We start from the raw sequence: 16,144 nt of genomic DNA on the forward strand, positions 1-16,144 counted from the left end.
TGATCCGGTGGATTGTGACGTGGGATGGGAAGCCACCGAGCCAACCGAGGCAATGAAACCTCTCGAGCCAGCCAGGGCATGAAAGCTCGACGGGCTGGCTTAGGCACCCCCGGTTCCATCGGCGGCAGAATCCACCCCCGACGTCACCGACAAAACAAACAACAAACAAACAAAAAAAACTCCTGGACAGGCTGGGCAGACAAGAACTGACGATCCAGCTGAGGCCCGACGTGGGATGGGCGCCATCCGAGCCAACCGGGGCAAGGAAACCTCTCGAGCCTGCTAGGGCGTGGAAGCCCGACGAGCAGGCTAGGCACCCCCGGTTCCATCGGTGGTGACCCAGAGCCGATGCCACTATACCAACCAGAACGCCAGTACTCCCCGATGCTTCGTGTGATGGCTTCTGCATTCTGTCACGATCTATCACAAGGATGACGCTGGAGAGACGAAGCAGGTACGGGGAGTAACATTTAATAAATCACGGACATGGAACGAGACATAAACAGCTTAGCAAACAGAAAAACAATCAATGCAGAAGCAGGGAACAGAGCTGGGGAACTGACACATATAGGGGAGGAAATGAACAGGTGATAATAGAGTCCAGGTGAGTCCAATAACGCTGAATCGCGTGACAAGGAAAGGCAGGTGTACGTGATGGATGGCAGGAGTGAGTGATGCAAGGCATTCTGGCGCCCTCAAGCGCCAGGGGGAGGGAAAGAGCGGGAGCAGACGTGACAAAAGCAACGATACTTTTGGACAAAGGACACATTGCCCAAGATACTGATGGAAGCTCGTCCAAAAGTAAGAGTTATTTATGATTTTATTCCGTATTTATGTGGAAAAATGTAAACGCAGTTGTCGGCCATTTTTTGCGGCACTAGTCTGGCTGTAACTCACAATGTATGTCTTGTAACGTTAATTTTAAAAATCTAAATCAGCGGTTGCATTAATAACCAATGCATCTTTCATTAGCTGTCCAACCTGTATTTTTTTAGTCAATCTAATCGATAAATAATCGTAATCATAGGTGCCTTTCCAAGATGGCGCCGGCCCGAATGCATGCCATGTTTTGACAGATTACATTGCATAACCAAGATTTGTGATGCTAAATATGCACATTTTCGAACAAACTCTATATGCATTGTGTAATATGATGTTACAGGACTGTCATCTGAAGAATTCTGAGAAGGTTAGTGAAAAAATTTATATATTTTGGTGGCGATAACGTTATCGCCCCCTTTGCCTTGATTTAATGCTGGTGTGATGTTAGCTCATGTGGTATGCTAATATAACGATATATTGTGTTTTCGCTGTAAAACACTTAGAAAATCTGAAATATTGTCTGGATTCACAAGATCTGTGTCTTTCGATTGCTGTAGGCTGTGTATTTTTCAGAAATGTTTTAGGATGAGTATTTTGGTAATTGACGTCGGTCTCTGTAATTATTCCGGCTGCTTCCAACGCTATTTCAGATTGCAGCTGCAATGTACAACTGTGATTTATACCTGAAAAATGCACATTTTTCTAAAAAAACATATCCTATACCATAAATATGTTATCAGACTGTCATCTTATGAAGTTGTTTCTTGGTTAGTGGCTATATATATCTTTATTTAGTCGAATTAGTGATAGCTACTGATGCAGGAAAAAAATGGTGGAGAAAAAAAGTTGTGTCTTTTGCTATCGTGGTTAGCTAATAGATTTACATATTGTGTCTTCCCTGTAAAACACTTAGAAAATCTGAAATATTGTCTGGATTCACAAGATCTGTGTCTTTCGATTGCTGTATGCTGTGTATTCTTCAGAAATGTTTTAGGATGAGTATTTTGGTAATTGACGTCGGTCTCTGTAATTATTCCGGCTGCTTCCAACGCTATTTCAGATTGCAGCTGCAATGTACAACTGTGATTTATACCTGAAAAATGCACATTTTTCTAAAAACACATATCCTATACCATAAATATGTTATCAGACTGTCATCTTATGAAGTTGTTTCTTGGTTAGTGGCTATATATATCTGTATTTAGTCGAATTAGTGATAGCTACTGATGCAGGAAAAAAATGGTGGAGTAAAAAAAGTTGTGTCTTTTGCTAACGTGGTTAGCTAATAGATTTACATATTGTGTCTTCCCTGTAAAACATTTTAAAAATCAGAAATGATGGCTGGATTCACAAGATCTGTATCTTTCATCTGGTGTCTTGGACTTGTGATTTAATGATATTTAGATGCTTGTATTTACTTGTGACGCTATGCTAGGCTATGCTAGTCAGCTTTTTTACTGTGGGGGGTGCTCCCGGATCCGGGTTTGGTAGCAAGTAGAAGTTAAAGCTTGGTCGCAAATGTGTCTTGCAAATGGACAATGACCCCAAGCATACTTCCAAAGTTGTGGCAAAATGGCTTATGGACAACAAAGTCAAGCTATTGGAGTGGCCATCACAGTGCCCTGACCTCAATCCCATAGAACATTTGTGGGCAGAAATGAAAAAGCGTGTGCGAGCAAGTCTGACTCAGTTACACCAGCTCTGTCAAGAGGAACGGGCCAAAATTCACCCAACTTATTGTGGGAAGCTTGTGGAAGGCTACCCGAAACGTTTGACCAAAGTTAAACAATTTAAAGCCAATGCTACCAATACTAATTGAGTGTATGTAAACTTCTGACCCACTGGGAATGTGATGAAAGAAATCAAATCTGAAATAAATCATTCTCTCTACTATTATTCTGACATTTCACATTCTTAAAATAAAGTGGTGATCCCAACTGACCTAAGACAGGGAATTTTTACTCGGATAAAGTGTCAGGAATTGTGAAAAACTGAGTTTAAATGTATTTGGCTAAAGTGTATGTAAACTTCCGACATCAACTGTATATGATATGGTCAGTATTTGAAATGGCTAGCCAGCGAACTTAACATTAGCTCGCTAACAAGCTAGAAACAAATCAAAAGATTGTTTCGAAAGTTGCTTTTAGTTGCCTGGTTTGCTAGATTGACATCTACTAAATTCATTTTTAAATGGGTGGGTTTATTGGTGTTAAAAAACACAAGTTATGCTATTTTGGACCACCAGGCTGCTGTTGTCATGCAGCCTGTAGTTTGTGTTTATACTTTTTCATAACGACAATGACAAGTGTGATGTTGGACGACAATAGAATGTTCATGATGTCACTGCGACAACTGTCGATAGATGTAGTATAAACCAGCCTTTAGTCTTGAAATCTTTGGTTGTTTACCACATGGCCTCACATGAGAATCCTTAAAGAGATGGGTGTGGCTAAGGCTTAAGAGGGTGTGAACGATGCTGAATAGGTGTAGACAAAGAAGAGCTCTTCAGTAGGTTTACCAAAACATTAAAGTCCCTACTTTTATCCAATGTAAAAAACACTATTTCAAATTTTGCTACATAAGACCAAATAAAGCCGGTCGGTCACATTTGTCAGTTAACCTTCCAAATGTCGACAAGACAAAATACACTAGACAAGTTGGATGTTTTTGTGTCTGTAACGAGTGCGCTGAGAGTCGGAAGCAAGTACAGGGAGTGCGTGTTGCAATAAATAAACAAAACAAAGACAAAAAATAAACAATGCACCGACATGAAACAGAGTCACTAACACCTGAGGAAAGAACCAAGGGGAGTGACAGATATAGGGAAGATAATCAAGGAGGTGATGGAGTCCAGGTGAGTGTCATGAGGCGCTGGTGCGCTTGACGATGGTGACAGTTTTGCTGGATTTTTTATTTTATTTATTTTATTTCACCTTTATTTAACCAGGTAGGCTAGTTGAGAACAAGTTCTCATTTGCAACTGCGACCTGGCCAAGATAAAGCATAGCAATTCGACACATAAAACAACACAGAGTTACACATGGAATAAACAAAACATAGTCAATAATACAGTAGAAAAAAATAAAACAAAAAGTCTATATACAGTGAGTGCAAATGAGGTAAGATAAGGGAGTTAAGGCAATAAATAAGCCATGGTGGCGAAGTAATTACAATATAGCAATTACACACTGGAATGGTAGATGTGCAGAAGATGAATGTGCAAGTAGAGATACTGGGGTGCAAAGGAGCAAGATAAATAAAAAAAATACTGTATGGGGATGAAGTAGGTAGATAGATGGGCTGTTTACAGATGGGCTATGTACAGGTGCAGTGATCTGTGAGCTGCTCTGACAGCTGGCGCTTAAAGCTAGTGAGGGAGATATGAGTCTCCAACTTCAGAGATTTTTGCAGTTCGTTCCAGTCATTGGCAGCAGAGAACTGGAAGGAAAGACGACCAACAGAGGAATTGGCTTTGGGGATGACCAGTGAGATATACCTGCTGGAGCGCGTGCTACGAGTGGGTGCTGCTATGGTGACCAGTGAGCTGAGATAAGGCGGGGCTTTACCTAGCAGAGACTTGTAGATGACCTGTAGCCAGTGGGTTTGGCGACGAGTATGAAGCGAGGGCCAACCAACGAGAAGCGTACAGGTCGCAATGGTTGGTAGTGTATGGGGCTTTGGTGACAAAACGGATGGCACTGTGATAGACTGCATCCAGTTTGTTGAGTAGAGTGTTGGAGGTTATTTTATAGATGACTATTTTATAGATGACATCACCGAAGTCGAGGATAGGTAGGATGGTCAGTTTTACGAGGGCATGTTTGGCATCATGAGTGAAGGATGCTTTGTTGCGATATAGGAAGCCAATTCTAGATTTAATTTTGGATTGGAGATGCTTAATGTGAGTCTGGAAGGAGAGTTTACAGTCTAACCAGACACCTAGGTATTTGTAGTTGTCCACGTATTCTAAGTCAGAGCCGTCCAGAGTAGTGATGCTGGACGGGCGAGCAGGTGCGGGCATTGATCGGTTGAATAGCATGCATTTAGTTTTACTTGCATTTAAGAGCAGTTGGAGGCCACGGAAGGAGAGTTGTATGGTATTGAAGCTCGTCTGGAGGTTAGTTAACACAGTGTCCAAAGAGGGGCCAGAAGTATACAGAATGGTGTCGTCTGCGTAGAGGTGGATCAGAGAATCACCAGCAGCAAGAGCAACATCATTGATGTATATAGAGAAGAGAGTCGGCCAGAGGATTGAACCTTGTGGCACCCCCATAGAGACTGCCAGAGGTCTGTACAACAGGCCTTCCGATTTGACACACTGAACTCTGTCTGAGAAGTAGTTGGTAAACCAGGCGAGGCAATCATTTGAGAAACCAAGGCTGTCGAGTCTGCCAATAAGAATGTGGTGATTGACAGAGTCGAAAGCCTTGGCCAGGTCAATGAATACGGCTGCACAGTAATGTCTCTTATCGATGGATGTTATGATGTAGTTTAGAACCTTGAGAGTGGCTGAGGTGCACCCATGACCAGCTCTGAAACCAGATTGCATAGCGGAGAAGGTACGGTGGGATTCGAAATGGTCTGTAATCTGTTTGTTAATTTGGCTTTCGAAGAACTTAGAAAGACAGGGTAGGATAGATATTGGTCTGTAGCAGTTTGGGTCTAGAGTATCACCCCCTTTGATGAGGGGGATGACCGCAGCAGCTTTCCAATCTTTGGGAAACTCAGACAATACGAAAGAGAGGTTGAACAGGCTATTAATAGGGGTTGCAACAATTTCGGCAAATCATTTTTGAAAGAGATGGTCCAGATTGTCTAGCCCGGCTGATTTGTAGGGGTCCAGATTGTTCAGCTCTTTCAGAACATCAGCTATCTGGATTTGGGTGAAGGAGACATGGTGGGGGCTTTGGCGGATTGCTGTGGAGGGTGCCGGGCAGTTGACCGGGGTAGGGGTAGCCAGGTGGAAAGCATGGCCAGCCGTAGAGAAATGCTTATTGAAATTCTCAATTATAGTGGATTTATTGGTGGTGACAGTGTTTCCAGAACTTTTTTGAGTTAGTACTACAGGATGCAAATTTCTGTTTGAAAAAGCTAACCTTAGCTTTCCTAACTGCCTGTGTATATTGGTTCCTAACTTCCCTGAAAAGTTGCATATCACGGGGCTATTCGATGCTAATGCAGAACGCCACAGGATGTTTTTGTGCTGATCAAGGGCAGACAGGTCTGGAGTGAACCAAGGACTATATCTATTCCTAGTTCTACATTTTTTGAACGGGGCATGCTTATTTAAAACCTCTCTAGGGTATTTTTGGAACGCTAGCGTCCCACCTGGCCAACATCCAGTGAGATTGCAGAGCGCCAAATTCAAATACAGAAATACTCATTATAAAAGTTCAGAAAACAAAACATATTTTACACAGGTTTAAAGATTAACTTCTTGTGAATCCAACCACGGTGTCAGATTTAAAAAATACTTTACGGCGAAAGCATACCTTATGATTATTTGAGAACATAGCCCAGCAGACAAATCATTACAAACAGTAACCAGCCAAGTAGAAGAGTTAAACAAGTCAGAAATAGAGATAAAATGAATCACTTACTTTTGATGATCTTTATATGGTTGCACTCAGAAGACATTCATTTACTCAATAAATGTTCCTTTTGTTCGATAAAGTCTCTCTTTATATCCAAAATCCTCAGTTTTGTTTGCGCGTTTTCTACAGTAATCCACAGGCTCAAACGCAGTCACAACAGGCAGACAAAAATCCAAATTGTATCCGTAAAGTTCATAGAAACATGTCAAACGATGTTTATATTCAATCCTCAGGTTGTTTTTAGCCTAAATAATCGATAATATTTCAACCGGACAATAACGTCATCAATATAAAAGGTAAACATGAAAGGCACTCTCTCGGTCGTGCGTATGAAAAAGCTCTGTGACACGGCAGGGTCCACTCATTCAGACTGCTCTTACTCCTTAATTTTTCAGAATACAAGCCTGAAACAATTTCTAAAGACTGTTGACATCTAGTGGAAGGCATAGGAACTGCAATTTGAGTCCTAAGTCAATGGATACTGTAATGGCATTGAATAGAAAACTACAAAACCAAAAATAAATCCTACTCCTGAATGGATTTCCTCAGGTTTTCGCCTGCCAAATCAGTTCTGTTATACTCACATACACTATTTTAACAGTTTTGGAAACTTTAGAGTGTTTTCTATCCAAATCTACCAGTTATATGCATATTATATATTCTGGAACCGAGTAGCAGGCAGTTTTATATGGGCATGCTTTTCATCCAAAATTCCGAATGCTGCCCCCTACCCTAGAGAAGTTAAGATGGTGAGGAAGGAACTTTTAAAGAATAGCCAGGTATCATCTACTGACGGGATGAGGTCAATGTCATTCCAGGATATCCCGGCCAGGTTGATTAGAAAGGCCTGCTCGCAGAAGTGTTTTAGGGAGCGTTTGACAGTGATGAGGGGTGGTCGTTTGGTCGCAGACCCATTACGGATGCAGGCAATGAGGCAGTGATTGCTGAGGTCCTGATTGAAAACAGCAGAGGTGTATTTGGAGTGCGAGTTAGTTAGGATGACATCTATGAGGGTGCCCGTGTTTACGGATTTGGAGTTGTACCTGGTAGGTTCATTGATAATTTGTGTGAGATTGAGGGTATGTCCCAGTTTAGGTCACCTAGTAGCACGAGCTCAGAAGATAGATGGGTGGCAATCAATTCACATATGGTATCGAGGGCACAGCTGGGGGCAGAGGGTGGTCTATAGCAAGCGGCAACAGTGAGAGACTTGTTTCTGGAAAGGTGAATTTTTAGAAGTAGAAGCTCGAATTGTTTGTGTACAGACTTGGATAGTAATATAGAACTCTGCAGGCTATCTCTGCAGTAGATTGCAACACCGCCCCCTTTGGCAGTTCTATCTTGGCGGAAAATGTTATAGTTAGCCATGGAGATTTCAGGTTTTTTGGTGGTTTTCCTAAGCCAAGATTCAGACACGGCTGACACATCCGTGTTGGCAGAGTGTGCTAAAGCAGTGAGTAAAACAAACTTAGGGAGTAGGCTTCTAATGTTAACATGCATGAAACCAAGGCTTTTACGGTTACAGAAGTTAACAAATGAGAGCACCTGGGGAGTGGGAGTGGAGCTAGGCACTGCAGGACCTGGATTAACCTCTACATCCCCAGAGGAACAGAGGAGAAGTAGGATAAGGGTATGGCTAAATGCTATACGAACTGGCAGTCTAACACATTCGGAACAGAGAGTAAAAGGAGCAGGTTCCTGTGCACGATAACATAGATTCAAGGCATAGTGTACAGACAAAGGTAAGGCAGGATGTGAGTACATTGGAGGTAAACCTAGGCATTGAGTAATGATGAGAGAGATATAGTCTCTAGAGACATTTAAACCAGGTGATGTCATCGCATATGGTAGGAGGTGGAACAACATGGTTGTTTAAGGCATATTGAGCAGGGCTAGAGGCTCTACAGTGAAATAAGACAGTAATCACTAACCAGGACAGTAATGGACGAGGCATATTGATATTAGAGAGACGCATATGTAGCCAAGTGAACATATGGGTCCAGTGAGTGGTCGGGCTGACTGACTCTATGTAAACTGGAAACCACACACCCTGAGGCTGCATTCATCGTAGCTGGGGATTTTAACAAAGCTAATCTGAAAACAAAACTCCCTAAATTCTATCAGCATATCGATTGTGCTACCAGGGCTGGTAAAACCCTGGATCATTGTTATTCTAACTTCCGCCCTCCTTTCGGAAAAGCTGACCACGACTCCATTTTGTTGCTTCCAGCCTACAAACAGAAACTAAAACAAGAAGCTCCAGTGCTCAGGTCTGTTCAACGCTGGTCCGACCAATCTGACTCCACGCTTCAAGACTGCTTCGATCACGTGGATTGGGATATGTTCCGCATTGCGTCCAACAACAACATTGACGAATACCCTGATTCGGTGAGCGAGTTCATTAGAAAGTGCATCGGCGACATAATACCCACAGCAACGATTAAAACATTCCCAAACCAGAAACCGTGGATTGATGGCAGCATTCGCGTGAAACTGAAAGCGCGAACCACTGCTTTTAACCAGGGCAAGGTGACCGGAAACATGACCGAATACAAACAGTGTAGCTATTCCCTCCGCAAGGCAATCAAACAAGCTAAGTGCCAGTATAGAGACAAAGTAGAGTCGCAATTCAACAGCTCAGACACAAGAGGTATGTGGCAGGGTCTACAGTCAATCACGGATTACAAAAAGAAAACCAGCCCCGTCGCGGACCACGATGTCTTGCTCCCAGACAGACTAAATAACTTTTTTGCTTGCTTTGAGGACAATACAGTGCCGCTGACATGGCCCGCTACCAAAACCTGCGGGCTCTCCTTCACTGCAGCCGAGGTGAGTAAAACATTTAAACGTGTTAACCCTCGCAAGGCTGCAGGCCCAGACGGCATTCCCAACCGCGTCCTCAGAGCATGCGCAGACCAGCTGGCTGGTGTGTTTACGGACATATTCATTCAAGCCTTATCCCAGTCTGCTGTTCCCACATGCTTCAAGAGGGCCACCATTGTTCCTGTTCCCAAGAAAGCTAAGGTAACTGAGCTAAACAACTACCGCCCCGTAGCACTCACTTCCGTCATCATGAACTGCTTTGAGAGACTAGTCAAGGACCATATCACCTCCACCCTACCTGACACCCTAGACCCACTCCAATTTGCTTACCGACCCAATAGGTCCACAGACGACGCAATCGCAACCACACTGCACACTGCCATAACCCATCTGGACAAGAGGAATACCTATGTGAGAATGCTGTTCATCGACTACAGCTCAGCATTTAACACCATAGACCCTCCAAACTCGTCATCAAGCTCGAGACCCTGGGTCTCGACCCCGCCCTGTGCAACTGGGTACTGGACTTCCTGACGGGCCGCCCCCAGGTGGTGAGGGTAGGTAACAACATCTCCACCCCGCTGATCCTCAACACTGGGGCCCCACAATGGTGCGTTCTGAGCCCTCTCCTGTACTCCCTGTTCACCCACGACTGCGTGGCCATGCACGCCTCCAACTCAATCATCAAGTTTGCGGACGACACTACAGTGGTAGGCTTGATTACCAACAACGACGAGACGGCCTACAGGGAGGAGGTGAGGGCCCTCGGAGTGTGGTGTCAGGAAAATAACCTCACACTCAACGTCAACAAAACAAAGGAGATGATTGTGGACTTCAGGAAACAGCAGAGGGAGCACCCCCCTATCCACATCGACGGGACAGTAGTGGAGAGGGTAGTAAGTTTTAAGTTCCTCGGTGTACACATCACGGACAAACTGAATTGGTCCACCCACACAGACAGCGTTGTGAAGAAGGCGCAGCAGCGCCTCTTCAACCTCAGGAGGCTGAAGAAATTCGGCTTGTCACCAAAAGCACTCACAAACTTCTACAGGCTGTATCACCGCCTGGTACGGCAACTGCTCCGCCCACAACCGTAAGGCTCTCCAGAGGGTAGTGAGGTCTGCATAACGCATCACCGGGGGCAAACTACCTGCCCTCCAGGACACCTACACCACCCGATGTCACAGGAAGGCCATAAAGATCATCAAGGACAACAATCACCCGAGCCACTGCCTGTTCACCCCGCTATCATCCAGAAGGCGAGGTCAGTACAGGTGCATCAAAGCAGGGACCGAGAGACTGAAAAACAGCTTCTATCTCAAGGCCATCAGACTGTTAAACAGCCACCACTAACATTTAGTGGCCGCTGCAAACATACTGACTCAACTCCAGCCACTTTAATAATGGGAATTGATGGAAATGTATGTAAAAATGTACCACTAGCCACTTTAAACAATGCCACTTAATATAATGTTTACATACCCTGCATTACTCATCTCATATGTATATGTATATACTGTACTCTATATCATCTACTGCATCTTGCCATCTTTATGTAATACATGTATCACTAGCCACTTTAAACTATGCCACTTTATGTTTATATACCCTACATTACTCATCTCATATGTATATACTGTACTTTATACCATCTACTGCATCTTGCCTATGCCGTTCTGTACCATCACTCATTCATATATCTTGATGTACATATTCTTTATCCCTTTACACTTGTGTGTATAAGGTAGTAGTTGTGGAATTGTTAGGTTAGATTACTCGTTGGTTATTACTGCATTGTCGGAACTAGAAGCACAAGCATTTCGCTACACTCGCATTAACATCTGCTAACCATGTGTATGTGACAAATAAAATTTGATTTCATTTGATTTGACACGGCGATTCAGACATTTAGCAGGCCGATGCTAACACGCTAACAGTTAGTAGGCCGGGGCTAAACAAGCTAGCAGTTAGCGGGACCGGGTTAGCAAGCAAGCAGTTAGCAGACCGGGGCAGGCAAGCTAGCAGTTAGCAGAACGGGGCAGGCAAGCTAGCAGTTAGTAGGCCGGGGCTAAAACAAGCTAGCAGTTAGCAGACCGGGTTAGCAAGCAAGCAGTTGGTAGGGGCTAGCAGTTAGCAGAACGGGGCAGGCAAGCTAGCAGTTAGCAGACCGGGGCAGGCAAGCTAGCAGTTAGCAGACCGGGGCAGGCAAGCTAGCAGTTAGCAGACTGGGGCTAGCAAGTTAGCCTATGGGGGACGTCGCGATGGGGGTAAGTCTGTTTTTGCCTCTTCGTGCGGTGACATCGATAGACCAGTCGTGGAATTAGTAGGGTTCCAAGTAGCTCTAGGTAGCTAGCAGGTTAGCAGAATGGGCCTTCAGCGGGCGTCGCGCCTGAGGGGCATGTTGGAATCCCCGGGCAGATTTTGTCGGTATTCCAGTCGTAGAGGATCGGCGGGGTTCCGTACCCCATACCGGCAGTAGAAGGGGTCCGGATATTGTAGCCCAGGAGTGAGCCGGGAGATGGGTCTAACATGAGCTAGAGTGGGCATCGAGCCAGGTGCGATGAAGCCTGCTCAGCGCATCTGGTCTCCAGTGCGTCTCCTCGGTCCGTGTTATATGGCACCAGCCCTACGCACTGTGTCTCCCGTGGGTCTGCACAGCCCAGTGCGTCCTGTGCCTGCGCCCCGCAAGTGCCGGGCTAAAATCAACATCCAGCCAGGACGGGTTGTTCAGGCCCTTAGTTCGAGATCTCCAGTGACCGGTCTATCCTGTGCCTCTTCCAAGGACCAGGCCTCCAGTAGATCTCTCCAGCCTGGTGAGTACTGTGCCTGTTCTAAGAACCAAGTCTCCTGTGTGTTCCTCCAGTCCGGACCCTCCAGAGCCGCCCGTCTGTCCTGAGCCGCCTGAGCCGCCCGTCTGTCCTGAGCCGCCTGAGCCGCCCGTCTGTCCTGAGCCGCCCGTCTGTCCTGAGCCGCCTGAGCCGCCCGTCTGTCCTGAACCGCCTGAGCCGCCCGTCTGTCCTGAGCCGCCCTTCAGTCCGGAGGACCCTGAGCCGCCCTTCAGTCCGGAGGCGCCTGAGCCGCCCTTCAGTCCGGAGGCGCCTGAGCCGCCCTTCAGTCTGGAGGCGCCTGAGCCGCCCTTCAGTCCGGAGGCGCCTGAGCCGCCCTTCAGTCTGGAGGCGCCTGAGCCGCCCTTCAGTCCGGAGGCGCCTGAGCCGCCCTTCAGTCCGGAGGTGCCGTCAGTCCGGAGGCGCCAGAGCCGCCCTTCAGTCCGGAGGCGCCAGAGCCACCCTTCAGTCCGGAGGCGCCTGAGCCGCCCTTCAGTCCGGAGGCGCCTGAGCCGCCCTTCAGTCCGGAGGCGCCGTCAGTCCGGAGGCGCCAGAGCCGCCCTTCAGTCCGGAGGCGCCTGAGCCGCCCTTCAGTCTGGAGGCGCCTGAGCCGCCCGTCAGTCAGGAGCCGCCTGAGCCGCCCGTCAGTCAGGAGCCGCCTGAGCCGCCCTTCAGTCAGGAGCCGCCTGAGCCGCCCGCCAGTCCGGATCTGCCAGAGTCTCCCTCCAGTCCGGATCTGCCAGAGTCTCCCTCCAGTCCGGATCTGCCAGAGTCTCCCTCCAGTCCGGATCTGCCAGAGTCTCCCTCCAGTCCGGATCTGCCAGAGTCTCCCTCCAGTCCGGATCTGCCAGAGTCTCCCTCCAGTCCGGATCTGCCAGAGTCTCCCTCCAGTCCGGATCTGCCAGAGTCTCCCTCCAGTCCGGATCTGCCAGAGTCTCCCTCCAGTCCGGATCTGCCAGAGTCTCCCTCCAGTCTGGATCTGCCCCTCCAGTCTGGATCTGCCAGAGTCTCCCTCCAGTCCGGATCTGCCCCTCCAGTCCGGAGCTGCCCCTCCAGTCCAGTGGTGCCCTTTACTAGGGTCTCGAATCCAGGGTCGGTGACGAGGGTCGCTGCTCCTAAGGTATCACAGAAGGGGGCCGAGACTATGGTGGAGTGGGGTCCTCGTCCCACTCCAGAGCCGCCACCGCGGTAAATGCCCACCCAGACCCTCCCCTATAAGTTCAGGTTTTGCGGCCGGAGTCCGCACCTTTGGGGGGGGGGGATACTGTCACGTTCTGACCTTAGTTCCTTTTTTATGTCTTTATTTTAGTTTGGTCAGAGCGTGAGTTGGGGTGGGCATTCTATGTTTTTTCCCTATGTTTTGTTCTATGGTTATATTTCTATGTGTTTGGCCTAGTATGGTTCCCAATCAGAGGCAGGTGTCAGTCGTCGTCTCTGATTGGGAGCCATATTTAGGTAGCCTGTTTTCCTTTGTGTTTTGTGGGTGGTTGTTTTCCTGTGTCTGTGTTTTCACCATACGGGACTGTTTCGTTTTCGTTTTGTATCATTCACGTTGTTATTTTTGTATTCTTAGTGTTCAGTTATTAAATTGAATATGGACACTTACCACGCTGCGCTTTGGTCCTCCTCTTCTTCCAACTACGACAAGCGTTACAGTAATGGTACTCCTATGGTGAGGTGGAATATTGAGTATTCTTTTACCTTCATTCATCCCAGGTGATTATGGTAAATCAGAATTAGCTTTAGGGTGATAAATCCATATTATTGATAAGTGTGCCTTCTATAATTCCCTGGAGACCGTTCAGGATACATTGAAGAATACAATAATAGGGGAGGGGTATTTAAAGACCACCTCCAGTGAAAATAGAGAAAAGCTCCATAGAATTCCATTAAAATGTGCACACATTATGAACATTTTACACTTTTTGATCTCAATCTTTATTTAAGACTGTGAGACAGAGAGAACTTTGCTTTGGTTAAGACAAAACATACTTGTAAACCTTTTCTATATTCAATGTGACCAAATTTTTCTTTATCTCTCTCTCCCTCCTTCTCTGGTTGGCAGCGTTTCTGTTTACCTTCCCTCTCATTAGCTTGATTAACTGGTCTATCCTGATAAAGTCCAATCTTTCTCGAACACTATCAGTTGGCGTGCATGCGTGTGCGTGCATGTGTGTGTGTGAAATACGGAAATGTTGTTTTCAAATGTGCCATATGTGTTTGAAGTTAATGAGGAATAACCACATGGTAGGTGTTAGCCAAAATTAGACCTGTTGTATCTTACACACAAACTGGCATCTTACATCCGCCCTCACATGCTGTCATAAAAACGAATTTAGCCTATTATTTAGCCTTTATTGATGAAATTAGCAAATGAAAGCATTTGTGTCAGATGTAGAGACAGAAAAAGAGAGAACGAGAAAGAAAGCTAGAAAGAAGAGAATACTTCTCTATGTACCCTCTGTTACCTTTTTTTCATTATATCCACTGCCGTTTCTCCATTGTCTACAGCAATCTACATAAAGGTCTACAAAGATCCCTCTGTCTCTCTGATTCAAGGGGTCAGATAAGGTAGGCTACCCGTTATGCCAGTATGTGCCAGTCTGTTTCCAGCTGAGTGAGGTCGTCTGAGGTTCATCCCAACCCTGTCCAGAAGAACGAGCCCAATCAGAATGAGCGCTGGGCAGTGCTGGACAACGGGCTCAGGGCTATAGTTAAATAAGCCAGTGGGTAACAGGATACAGGAAGCATGTTAGCTGGGCTAAGTCTGACTCACTGACCAGCTTATGCCATTGTGAAGTGCTAAGTCCACACAGCAAATTCTCCAGTGTTAAATCAACACTGACAGTGTAAAATGTAACACTTTTGAGTGACTAAAATATCACCCATAATTATTTGTGGGTATAGAATTGTACTTTTTCTCTAATGGCTAATTACCAAGAAGATTGAAAAGACAGGCTGAGTGGGCGGGGAGCTTTGACTGAAACGCATACGTCAAGAAAATTGGATGCAGTGAGAAGTGTTGCAGTAAAATCATCAAGCAAATTTGGCGATACAGAAATCAACTCAAAATACATTGAAATTAATGTCAATTTGTTTATATATCCTTAGTTTGGCATTTGTCTTGTGATGCAGTTGACAGCAGCACTGACGGATGTGTTGACTTGACAACACTGAGTTTTGAACAACCCTTCCCCCTCTTTTGTTCCATGAAAACCTAGCTAGCCAGTAACAAGCTCCAGACTCAGACTCCAGACTCAAATTCCACACTCAGATGAAAGGGGAGACCTACAGTATAAGTATCTTTGCCATAGATGAATAGTGTAAACTTGTAATTATATTTACAGACACCCTACAGTCAAATTCTGACACCAGTAGAGTAGCTATTTAACTATATAAACCACGCCTCACAGCAAACACACATTTTCCGATGTTGGTTACAAGGTGTTACTTATTTAAATTAGGTAAGAGAATACCATGTTACCATTGGTGTATTAAAATTAGTTAGGGTGACGTCAACCTATCTGCTTAATAATCCAAGTGTTTGACATGGGGGAGGGGACCAGTAACGTTATCATCAAACTTTATCAATGTAGAAGCAACAATAATTTTTCATACATTGGTCATCATACTTTGATCTGCTTTCATCCAAATATCATCCAATTTCATGAAATTTAAATGAACACTGCACTTGGTGCTGATGCTGTTACACTTTGTCAGTGTTAGGAAATAAACACTTTTAGTGTTATGCAATAACATCTCATTTGGTGTTGTTAACCATTACACAAACATGTTTCAACACTCTTGACAAGGTCACTCAGTGTTGGGTTAAGGTTATTGCAATAATATAGTCTTTATTTCCACATGCTCCTACGTAAAAGGTCATTTTATTTGGTTGTACATAAGTCAATACAAACTCAAATGTCAACCAAAAAGATAACTTATTCAAAATGTTAAATCAACTAGTCATCAAATTAAAACAAAACTAGGCGGATCACATCAAAAGACAAATCAAATAGTCATCAAAATCGAGAGAAAGGAAAAATAGAAGAAGACTGTTCAGGTGAAATTTAAAACAGT

This window comes from Salvelinus alpinus, chromosome 14, assembly GCF_045679555.1.
Source record: "Salvelinus alpinus chromosome 14, SLU_Salpinus.1, whole genome shotgun sequence".
Classification (NCBI taxonomy): domain Eukaryota; kingdom Metazoa; phylum Chordata; class Actinopteri; order Salmoniformes; family Salmonidae; genus Salvelinus; species Salvelinus alpinus.